We start from the raw sequence: 12,263 nt of genomic DNA, 5'->3' as shown, positions 1-12,263 counted from the left end.
CGGTCATACCTCCGAATCAGATCCTGGCCGCCATTCGCACCAGCCTGACCTCTCCCCTGAGTGAGCAGATTTTGGCGGCTCAATCTGGTGCTCCCTCTGGGAGACCCAACGGCAGATGTTTTGTGCCTGAGGAGTTGCGCACTCGGTTGTTGCGAACCTACCATAACTCCAAGGCCGCGGGGCATCCTGGAAAGAATCAGCTGTCCTGGGCTGTTTCACGTCTGTTCTGGTGGCCTTCTCTACGTTCCGACATCGCCGCATATGTAGCGACATGCTCCATTTGTGCCCAGAGTAAGTCCCCTCGGCACCGTCCGTTGGGCCTTTTGCAACCCATAGCCACCGGGGAGCGTCCATGGTCACACCTGGGGATGGATTTCATTGTGGACCTCCCTGCATCCCGAGGCCATACGGTCATTCTCATGATTGTGGATCGGTTTTCCAAAATGTGCCACTGTGTTCCTCTCAAGAAGTTACCCTCTGCACAAGAGTTGGCCACGATTTTTGCCAGGGAGGTCTTCCGGTTGCACGGTTTGCCCAAGGAGATTGTGTCGGATCGGGGGAGTCAGTTTGTGTCCAGGTTCTGGCGCTCCTTTTGCTCCCAGTTGGGGATTCATCTCTCTTTCTCCTCGGCCTACCACCCTCAGTCCAATGGGGCCGCAGAACGATCCAATCAGGCCTTGGAGCAATTCCTTCGTTGCTATGTCTCCGATCACCAAGACAATTGGGTTGACCTCCTGCCTTGGGCTGAGTTTGCCAGGAACACGGCGGTGAACTCTTCCTCTGGGACGTCTCCCTTCATGGCCAATTATGGGTTCCAACCTGCCGTGTTACCGGAGGTATTCTCTTCCCAGGATATTCCGGCTGTGGAGGATCACCTTTCCGTCCTACGTGCTTCTTGGGTACAGATCCAGAGGTCCCTCGAGGTCTCTGCGCAGCGCCAGAGACTCCAGGCTGATTGCAGACGAGCGCCCGCTCCTTCCTACCAGGTCGGAGACCGCGTATGGTTGTCCACCCGCAACCTCAACCTTCGAGTGCCCACTCCCAAGCTGGCGCCTCGCTTTGTTGGTCCCTTCCGAGTGCTTCGCAGGGTAAACCCGGTAGCCTATGCCCTTGCGCTTCCTCCTGGCATGCGGATCTCCAACGTGTTTCATGTCTCCCTGTTGAAGCCACTGGTGTGTAATCGTTTCACTTCCTCGGTTCCTCGGCCTCGTCCGGTCCAAGTGGGCAATCGTGAGGAGTATGAGGTGAGCAATATCCTGGACTCACGCCTGGTCCGCGGTCGGTTGCAGTTTTTGGTCAATTGGCGTGGTTATGGTCCAGAGGAGCGTTCCTGGGTTCCCTCCGCAGATGTCCATGCTCCTGCCTTGCTCCGAGCCTTCCACGCACGCTTCCCTCAGAAACCGTTCTTTACTCCGCGGAGGAGGGGCCCTTGAGGGGGAGGTACTGTCTTACCTTCTTGCTGTTCTCCTTCGTTTGACATGTGCTGGCGGCCATCTTGGTTTCTGGGTTTCTTGTAGCCTCCCACCCTGCGGCTTCTCCTTCCCACTGGGAGGAGCTGGATGCCCAGCTCATATATATATAGGAGACCTGTGGCTTCAGTTCCTTGCTTGGTCCTCCTGTGTTCACATGCTTCTAAGACTGCTGCTGCTTCTGGTTCCTGATCCAGGCTTCGTCTGACTACCCTGCTGGTTCCTGATCCAGGCTTCGTCTGACTACCCTGCTGGTTCCTGATCCAGGCTTCGTCTGACTACCCTTCCGGTTCCTGACCTCTGGCTTCGCAAGACCCTGCTTCGGTTTAGCCATCCGTTTGGACTTTTGCCTTACAGCTTTATTTTCAATAAAGCCTTCTTATTTCCACTTACCTCTTGTTGTACGTCTGGTTCATGGTTCCTTGACACCTATGTGCACCTTGAATATTATATACCCTTTTAGGGATAGATTTCAAATAGCTCTGATATAGCAGAAACCACTAAATTATGAAATTGCTAAATTGGGAATTGTATTTCAACCCAGAACAAAAAATGTGCTTTGACGGACACTAAATAACTTTCCCAGCCACAACAGTACAGCCGTAACGAGAGATTTAGCGGGATATAAATTTGAGGCCTAGTATTTAGGCGCTGGGTGACCGGTATGGATTTAGTGACAGAATTAGACTTGGAAATGCACAGTAGCGTGTGTGTGAAGTTATTCTGAATGACCCTATGTGCACCTTGAATATTATATACCCTTTTAGGGATAGATTTCAAATAGCTCTGATATAGCAGAAACCACAAAATTATGAAATTGCTAAATTGGGAAATGTATTTCAACCCTGAACAAAAAATGTGCTTTGATGGACACTAAATAACTTGCCCAGCCACAACAGTACAGCGGTAACGACAGATTTAGCGGGATATAAATTTGAGGCCTAGTATTTAGGCGCTGGGTGACCGGTATAGATTTAGTGACAGAATTAGACTGGGATATGGCCAAAAAATAACCACACTATTGCTGGTTAAATGCACTTGGTGTGACAGCTTGACCAACCACACTACTGAGGGTTAAATGCACTTGGTGACGGGCGCAGCTTGCCCCTGATGTAGTATATATATGGCCAAAAAATGAACAGACAATTGCTGGTTAAATGCACTTGGTGTGACAGCTTCACCCTGATGTAGGCTTTAGCCAAAAAACAACCACACCATTGAGGGTTAAATGCACTTGGTGACAGGCGCAGCTTGCCCCTGATGTAGTATATGGCCAAAAAATGAACAGACTATTGCTGGTAAAATGCACTTGGTGACGGGCGCAGCTTGCCCCTGATGTAGTATATGGCCAAAAAATGAACAGACTATTGCTGGTTAAATGCACTTGGTGTGACAGCTTGACCAACCACACTACTGAGGGTTAAATGCACTTGGTGACGGGCGCAGCTTGCCCCTGATGTAGTATATGGCCAAAAAATGGCTCCACTTACTGAAGAAGGGACCAAGTATAGTCCCGAAACGCGTTTAAGGAGAAAGGAGGAATCTTGCCAAACGGGGCAGTGATAGTGGATATAGAAGTAGAAGCGCTCCCCCAGCTCTATTTCTACTTGCAAACCGGCCCGGCAGATCCCGATCACGTGACCGACACTAGGTCACGTGAATATTACAGACCTAACTACGAGCGCGCGCGCCTGGAGACCACGAGGGACGCCGACAGCCGGAGAATCCTACTGCAAGCAACAACTGACCGGAGCAGTGAAGGAAGACACCTCCACGTGGCGGGTAAGTGATCTCTGTACCTAAGACAGTGCGGGACGCCGCACCGAGGTCCAGAGCACCAATTCCCCCACAGGAGCTATACATCTTCCCACAAATATAAGGCCTTCTATTACACAGAAAAGTATCACTTTTTAACTCACTGAAATCTTGTTTAAAGTGCTACTTATGGGACAATAAGTTACATACGTAACACATACTATCTCTCTACCATTTTTAATTTTTCTTTTTAGCGCTATTTTTGGAACCACCGGATACTGAACTATAATACTCTTTTCTATTTTTTACATAATTTTTCTATTTTTTATCCATTTTATTTCACCTACTACATGAATTGTTTTTTTCCCTTTTAGCCCAATTCACTCTATTCTACACCATATATCACAAACTACTGGGAAAGGCTACCCCACCTACTCTAGCCAGTCTCAAAAGACTGTACTCCCCGACCATCCCCCTCTCTATATCACAACACACCACCTACCCCAACGGACTAAATACCGTCCATTTTTTCCCCCATCCATTCTCCACGAATTTACCCCAAGATCACCTAATATCAGTCACCTCCCATCTGGCACCCGTAACAAGTGCCCAGACTATTACACTTACCTTTTCTTGAAACACCAGTACCCAATTTTAACATATGTAAGATTTTAACAAAATAATAAACACTTTATTTATCCCATCTATGAGTGTGCCTGCTACCTTCTTATTTTAAATCTTCTCCTTTTGACTGGGTGAGTCAAAACCAGCAGTTCAGCACCTCAGCCATTCTACTGACCAGTTGAGCCGCCTTAATCCTATTTTTCATATTATTTTCAATAAAGCCTTCTTATTTCCACTTACCTCTTGTTGTACGTCTGGTTCATGGTTCCTTGACACCTATGTGCACCTTGAATATTATATACCCTTTTAGGGATAGATTTCAAATAGCTCTGATATAGCAGAAACCACTAAATTATGAAATTGCTAAATTGGGAATTGTATTTCAACCCAGAACAAAAAATGTGCTTTGACGGACACTAAATAACTTTCCCAGCCACAACAGTACAGCCGTAACGAGAGATTTAGCGGGATATAAATTTGAGGCCTAGTATTTAGGCTCTGGGTGACCGGTATGGATTTAGTGACAGAATTAGACTTGGAAATGCACAGTAGCGTGTGTGTGAAGTTATTCTGAATGACCCTATGTGCACCTTGAATATTATATACCCTTTTAGGGATAGATTTCAAATAGCTCTGATATAGCAGAAACCACAAAATTATGAAATTGCTAAATTGGGAAATGTATTTCAACCCTGAACAAAAAATGTGCTTTGATGGACACTAAATAACTTGCCCAGCCACAACAGTACAGCGGTAACGACAGATTTAGCGGGATATAAATTTGAGGCCTAGTATTTAGGCGCTGGGTGACCGGTATAGATTTAGTGACAGAATTAGACTGGGATATGGCCAAAAAATAACCACACTATTGCTGGTTAAATGCACTTGGTGTGACAGCTTGACCAACCACACTACTGAGGGTTAAATGCACTTGGTGACGGGCGCAGCTTGCCCCTGATGTAGTATATATATGGCCAAAAAATGAACAGACAATTGCTGGTTAAATGCACTTGGTGTGACAGCTTCACCCTGATGTAGGCTTTAGCCAAAAAACAACCACACCATTGAGGGTTAAATGCACTTGGTGACAGGCGCAGCTTGCCCCTGATGTAGTATATGGCCAAAAAATGAACAGACTATTGCTGGTAAAATGCACTTGGTGACGGGCGCAGCTTGCCCCTGATTTAGTATATGGCCAAAAAATGAACAGACTATTGCTGGTTAAATGCACTTGGTGTGACAGCTTCACCCTGATGTAGGCTTTAGCCAAAAAACAACCATACCATTGAGGGTTAAATGCACTTGGTGACAGGCGCAGCTTGCCCCTGATGTAGTATATGGCCAAAAAATGAACAGACTATTGCTGGTTAAATGCACTTGGTGTGACAGCTTGACCAACCACACTACTGAGGGTTAAATGCACTTGGTGACGGGCGCAGCTTGCCCCTGATGTAGTATATGGCCAAAAAATGAACAGACTATTGCTGGTTAAATGCACTTGGTGACGGGCGCAGCTTGCCCCTGATTTAGTATATGGCCAAAAAATGAACAGACTATTGCTGGTTAAATGCACTTGGTGTGATAGCTTGACCAACCACACTACTGAGGGTTAAATGCACTTGGTGACGGGCGCAGCTTGCCCCTGATGTAGTATATGGCCAAAAAATGAACAGACTATTGCTGGTTAAATGCACTTGGTGACGGGCGCAGCTTGCCCCTGATTTAGTATATGGCCAAAAAATTAACAGACTATTGCTGGTTAAATGCACTTGGTGTGATAGCTTGACCAACCACACTACTGAGGGTTAAATGCACTTGGTGACAGGCGCAGCTTGCCCCTGATGTAGTATATGGCCAAAAAATGAACACACTATTGCTGGTTAAATGCACTTGGTGTGACAGCTTGACCAACCACACTACTGAGGGTTAAATGCACTTGGTGACGGGCGCAGCTTGCCCCTGATGAAGTATATGGCCAAAAAATGAACAGACTATTGCTGGTTAAATGCACTTGGTGTCACAGCTTGACCAACCACACTACTGAGGGTTAAATGCACTTGGTGACGGGCGCAGCTTTCCCCTGATGTAGTATATGGCCAAAAAATGAACAGACTATTGCTGGTTAAATGCACTTGGTGACGGGCGCAGCTTGCCCCTGATTTAGTATATGGCCAAAAAATTAACAGACTATTGCTGGTTAAATGCACTTGGTGTGATAGCTTGACCAACCACACTACTGAGGGTTAAATGCACTTGGTGACGGGCGCAGCTTGTCCCGATGTAGTATATGGCCAAAAAATAAACAGACTATTGCTGGTTAAATGCACTTGGTGTGACAGCTTCACCCTGATGTAGGCTTTAGCCAAAAAACAACCACACCATTGAGGGTTAAATGCACTTGGTGACAGGCGCAGCTTGCCCCTGATGTAGTATATGGCCAAAAAATAAACAGACTATTGCTGGTTAAATGCACTTGGTGTGACAGCTTCACCCTGATGTAGGCTTTAGCCAAAAAACAACCACACCATTGAGGGTTAAATGCACTTGGTCGCAGCTTGGATGCACTTGGTCGCAGCACCGCACAAGACACAAAATGGCCGCCGATCACCCCAGAAAAAAGTGACTGACAAACAGTCTGGGCAGCCTAAAAACAGTGAGCAATTGAGTATCAGCAGCTCAATGATCCACAGCTGCAGATCGATCAATTAATCAAGTGCTTTGGAGGAGTTAATCAGCCTAATCTCGCCCTACTGTCGCAGCCGCAACCTCTCCCTACGCTAATCAGAGCAGAGTGACGGGCGGCGCTATGTGACTCCAGCTTAAATAGAGGCTGGGTCACATGGTGCTCTGGCCAATCACAGCCATGCCAATAGTAGGCATGGCTGTGACGGCCTCTTGGGGCAAGTAGTATGACGCTTGTTGATTGGCTGCTTTGCAGCCTTTCAAAAAGCGCCAAGAAAGCGTCACAAAAGCGCCAAGAAAGCGACGAACACCGAACCCGAACCCGGACTTTTACGAAAATGTCCGGGTTCGGGTCCGTGTCACGGACACCCCAAAATTCGGTACGAACCCGAACTATACAGTTCGAGTTCGCTCATCCCTACTCTCAATCAGTTAAGCCAGTACTCCCTGCTCTACACTAATGGGGGCTAATAGCCCCAAAACAGCTGTCTGCAGATGAGGTGCTGGCTTAGCTATTATTCAACTTATGGCCATGCAGAGGCAGAGTAAGTAAATGTACAAAGCACAGTCTAGTGCAGGGATGCTCAACCTGCGGCCCAACAGCTGTTGCAAAACTACACCTCCCAGCATGCCTTAATAGTTGTAGGCTGTCCAGGCATGCTGGGCATTGTAGTTTTGCAACAGTTGAAGGGCCACAGGTTGAGCATCACTGGTCTAGTGTGCTTATTTACAATGGGGTTCAATGCTGATGTATTTCATTGTATCCCTATACACTGGCAATTATTACAGCATTCCATCTATGTATTTCACAATAAATAAGGTTAAAATATTACATTTACAGAACCTTACATCTGTAACATTCAAAGATTCCTTTCATATGTATATTACAACACGGTGGGGTAAAAATTAACTTTACTCATTAAGAAAGATAACATTTTTGAAGCTAGTTTTTGAACAATACTTTCTTAAGAATCAATCGTTTCTAGTATCTAAGTAAAACTATGATAAAGCGCTACTGACAAAGCTATTACCTCCCTAATGTATATTTTTCTATAGCATATAACAAAGTATAACAAGAGTGTTTGTCAGTTTAACTGTAGCTGTTAAATTCATTGTAGGATTATGAGGGAAATCTGTCTCTATTAAAGATGTCAACAACCTGGTTGATTTTATTCACATTAGGTAACTGTTGGAGCAAACTAAAAGAACAGAAACTGAAGACTTTTTTATTTAACCCAGTTGTCAGCTCATGATGTACCTCATTTACTGGTTCACGCTTATAAACAAATGAAGCTCACATGCATACATAAAAGAAAATAATTGTGGGAAGTAAACTCCAGAATTTTTCATAGGGATTGGGCTGACATGAGTTGTTGGATAAACTGTTAGCTCCAGGTTTGAATCGTAAATGAAAAGCACACCATAATGTGCCTAAAGGTTGACCCACCATAATTATGGCACATTAATAGAATATGCTACCACTTTCTGAAGTTCCAGCTTGTGGGACACTCACTAATGCATAGCCTCAACAGTACAAATTAAAACAAATTGATCTTGGTCCAATGAGGGATGAAATGGGTGCCAACAGTTGTTCCCACACTATTAATAAGTTATACCATAAGTTAGAATGGGATTCCGTGGCCAATCATCTATACAGAACATTTGAACATTAATTTTAAATTGCATCATATACTTTGATATAAATATTGAAAGCAAAGGATTTGCCATCAGTAAGGTCAAAAAGCTTATCTGTGTGATATCCCATAAGAAATTGACGATGTTGGCAAGTCATTGGCCTCAAATGGCATTGTATACTACATTGGGGCCTATTATTTTGACAGTACCTGATCCTACAGGACTATACTCATATACCTTAGCAGGTCACTTCAATACTAGTTGCTTTGTTTTTAATAAGAGGCAGAGGACCAGAATAGCATTGCCTGGTCTATAGGACTCCTCACGTTGTTCAGGCACTCTCCATAAGGAGATATAGTATCCCCCAAATCCTGACAGGCCTCTCAATCAGTTAAGCCAGTACTCTCTGCTCTGCACTGATGGGGGGCAATAGCGCCAAAATAGCTGTCTGCAGACAAGGTGCTGGCTTAGCTATTATCCAACTTATTGCCAGATTAAAAGGTTGAACATTAAATTATGGGATACTTATGATGGAAACATTAGGGGCAGAGTTTGCCAAGAACTGTTTGCATACCCTCTTCCCAGAATTCCAGAGGAGCATTGCCTCACCTAAAAGACTCCTCATGCCTATTAGGCGCTCTACATAAGGAGATTATTATCCCTCAAATTGTTTTTAATAGGTGTTTTCTATAACAAGGAGGATAATTTGTCCTAAAGATAGAATAACTGTTTTAAGAAATATTAAACCATATAGTAGTACATTGATAAAAGGTCTATCTGCATGAAATCTATAAAGGAGATTATAATTTGGAAGTTGTCATGAATTCATTGACATGTGGATATAAGATTCCAGTTGAATTCAGACAGTTTCTGCTACATTTTTCACTTAGAATCTTTATGAGCTGCAGAGAGCACTTTCACTCAGTTCAAATATTCTTATATTTTATATCAAAGGAACACTTTATGAATGTTATTGCTTCAAGATTAAACACACACTTTCATTTTTCCTTGTGTACTCTATCATTTTTTTCTTTCACTATACAGTATCAGCAAAGCCAGAGAGAATTCTTCTTTTACATTTGTCTATGCGTAGTGATGAGCGACAGGGGCTATATTCGAATTTGCGATATTTCTGATTTGCTGTTTTGTTGAGGACATTATTTTCAATACTTGCATTAACAAAAATTGGGATTATATGCTTACATCTTTATCCTGTAGTGCATGTTGGAGCTGGGCTATGACAGGACCCGGGTCCAGTCTAAGAAGCAGGCCATTGCGAGGGAGCTCTGTTTCGAGCTAGTTGTGGTCCCCAACTAGCTTTAGTAAGAACCACACCAGGGCCGCCCAAAACCCAAGTAAAGCAAAATTATAACACATAAAATGAAATAAAGTAAAAAAAAACTTTTTGGGAGAATGAAGTGAAAACCACATGATTGTATTTTATTTAAATGATTCTTTAAAGATAAATATATATATATATATATATATATATATATATATATATATATAATTATTGACAATGTATGATGAACAGAGCACATGAGCAAAAATAATGCATGCGATCCAGTTTAAGAGAATTCTAATACTTGTGCTGCTTGTTCTCATCAGGATCAAGACATACAGCAGCAGGTAAATAGTTACTCTGAAGTATAAGACCTACATCTAGCTCGACCAAACTCGGCAGGATCAGGACTTATAGTAGCAGGTAAATGGTAATGCTGGAGTATAAAGCCTACACATAGCTTGACCAAACTCAGAAGGATCAGGACATACAGCAGCAGGTAAATGGTAACACTGTAGTATAAGGCCACCACATAACTCAGCAGGATCAGGACAGACAGCAGCAGCAGGTAAAGGTAACGGTGGAGTATAAGGCCTACACATAACTCAGCATGATCAGGACAGACAGCAGCATCAGTTACATGGTAAGGTTTGAGCATAAGGCCTGCACATATTGGCCAGATGAAGCGCTGAGGCGCGAAACGGCCGTCGCCGCAAGTCTTACCAGTGCTTTGTATGTATGTCCATTCCAAGTCATTCATGTATTCAGCTTTTATGTATCCAGTTTTGATGTATTCAGCCTTTATGTATTCAGCGTTGATGTATCCAGTCCTGGAAGAAATAAAAAAAGATTGCACCGATTGGTGAGTGCTGCCTGTATATCTTTTTACTCGCTTGAATTTTATAAGGCCTACACATAGCTCAGCCTAACTCAGCAGGAACAGACAGCAGCGGGTTCTTTGTTTGCAGTAGGAATGTGTTCCCAGGAATGGGCCCTCGCCAGACCGGGGTAACACCAAAAATAAACTTAGACAACTATGATAGCATCAGGTTCTTTGTTTGCAGCAGGAATGTGTTCCCAGGAATGGGCCTCCACCAGACCGGGGCAACAACAAATATAAACTTAGACACCTCTGACAGCAGCTGGTTCTTTGTTTATAGCAGGAATGTCTTCCCAGGAATGGGCCCCCACCAGACAGGGGAAACACCAAAAACAAACTTAGAGACACCTCTGACAGCACATGGAATGTGCTTCCATGCATAGAAAATGCTATATTTTCCTTTGACAATTTTTTTCAAAGGCATTTTAAGTTTATAAAGCCCACAATAAATTAGTACAAAATTAGCTCCACAGGACACCAGCACCAGTCTGCTCTCAGTTTCCATATCGGGCACATCGAGTCTGGAGAAGAACACCGAGGTAACGCAGCCTTCCGCTCCATGTGCTGATTCCTCCAAGCCAGAAGGCATCAGTACTGGTAGGATTTAGCAGCGACTCTCTCATCCTCCTTTTGCGGAGTTTGTAGTCTGTTTTGAAGGCACAAAGTGTTCTCGGGTTACATAGATGTCAGGAATCAAACTAGAAAACTCCTGTATCCCAGGCGGTAGCCTTGCTCACAGAGCTACCATCAGCTACTCAGGACAGCTCTGCTCCTAAACCTAGTGAATAGTTTCCTAGTCTTGGACAATCTCTTCTTGTTTAGTCTAATCAGTCACACCCTGGAACTTCCTATATAAACTAGACCTTGTCACTTCCTCCTTGCCAGATTAATGTGCTTCCTGCCTCTATCTAGCTCCAGTGCCTTATCCTAACTGCTGTGTTTACTCGTGTACCGAATTTGGATTGTTACCTGACCCCGCTTCTGCCTTTTCCTAACTGTTGTGTTTACCTGTTACCAACCCGGACTGTTATTTGACACTGCTTGCCTCCGCTACTCCAGGGATCCAGATTGTCTAAGCCATTGGACTCATTGCCTACCTTCCAGGCCTAGACGATTCCTTGTTTCAAGGTGAGCAATTGTGACATCACTCTTACAATAGAACTACAGGTAAACATGCCCCACAAAATTAATGCAGCTCTGCTTCATCTTTATGGACTTGATATAGAAAATCATATCCTTTAGGTTCATGAAAAAAGTACAGTAATCCGGTCCAATACAATGTAGATGTCTGGAGGGGGAGAAGAATGCAGGGCTTCCAGGGAGAGATGGGGTAGATAGATTCTAGCAGGATGGACCACATGTATATATCTATCTACCCCATCTCTCCCTGAAAGCCCTGAAATCTTCTCACCCCCCAGACATCTGCATTGTATAGGACCAGATTACTGTACGTTTTTCATGAACCTACAGTATCAGATTTTCTTTGTCAATTCCACAAAGATGAAGCAGAGCTGCATTTGTTTTGTGGGGTAAGTTTACCTACAGTTCTATGTAACTCGAGAACACATGGTGGCTTCCATTCCTGGTAATATCTGGCCCAGGCTATGTGACACTTCCCCCCATGTGTAGCCAAGCATCGCAGGTAAAGGCTTATTCAGCAGCCTGACCTGTGATTGACCAGCAGCCGGGTTCCGTGACTGAGTCATCATCGAGGGGAGGGGAACTGATCCTGGTGGCAGAGCCAGGGATACTTCCAGACCCGGGCTGAGGCAAGCAGGCTCCTCACTGGCTTCTGTGCTCAGACGGCCAGCGGACGGCTAGGTGATGCCGATGGCTGTAGTCCAGCGTGTGTGCGCCGCTGATCATGTATGGGTGGGGCGAGCGGCTGGTACCCATGCCTCCTAACAGACAAAAGGAAGATGAGAGAGCCTCTGCT

The sequence above is a fragment of the Bufo gargarizans genome, chromosome 1, assembly GCF_014858855.1.
Source record: "Bufo gargarizans isolate SCDJY-AF-19 chromosome 1, ASM1485885v1, whole genome shotgun sequence".
NCBI lineage: Eukaryota > Metazoa > Chordata > Amphibia > Anura > Bufonidae > Bufo > Bufo gargarizans.
Note: the sequence above shows the minus strand (reverse complement) of the source record.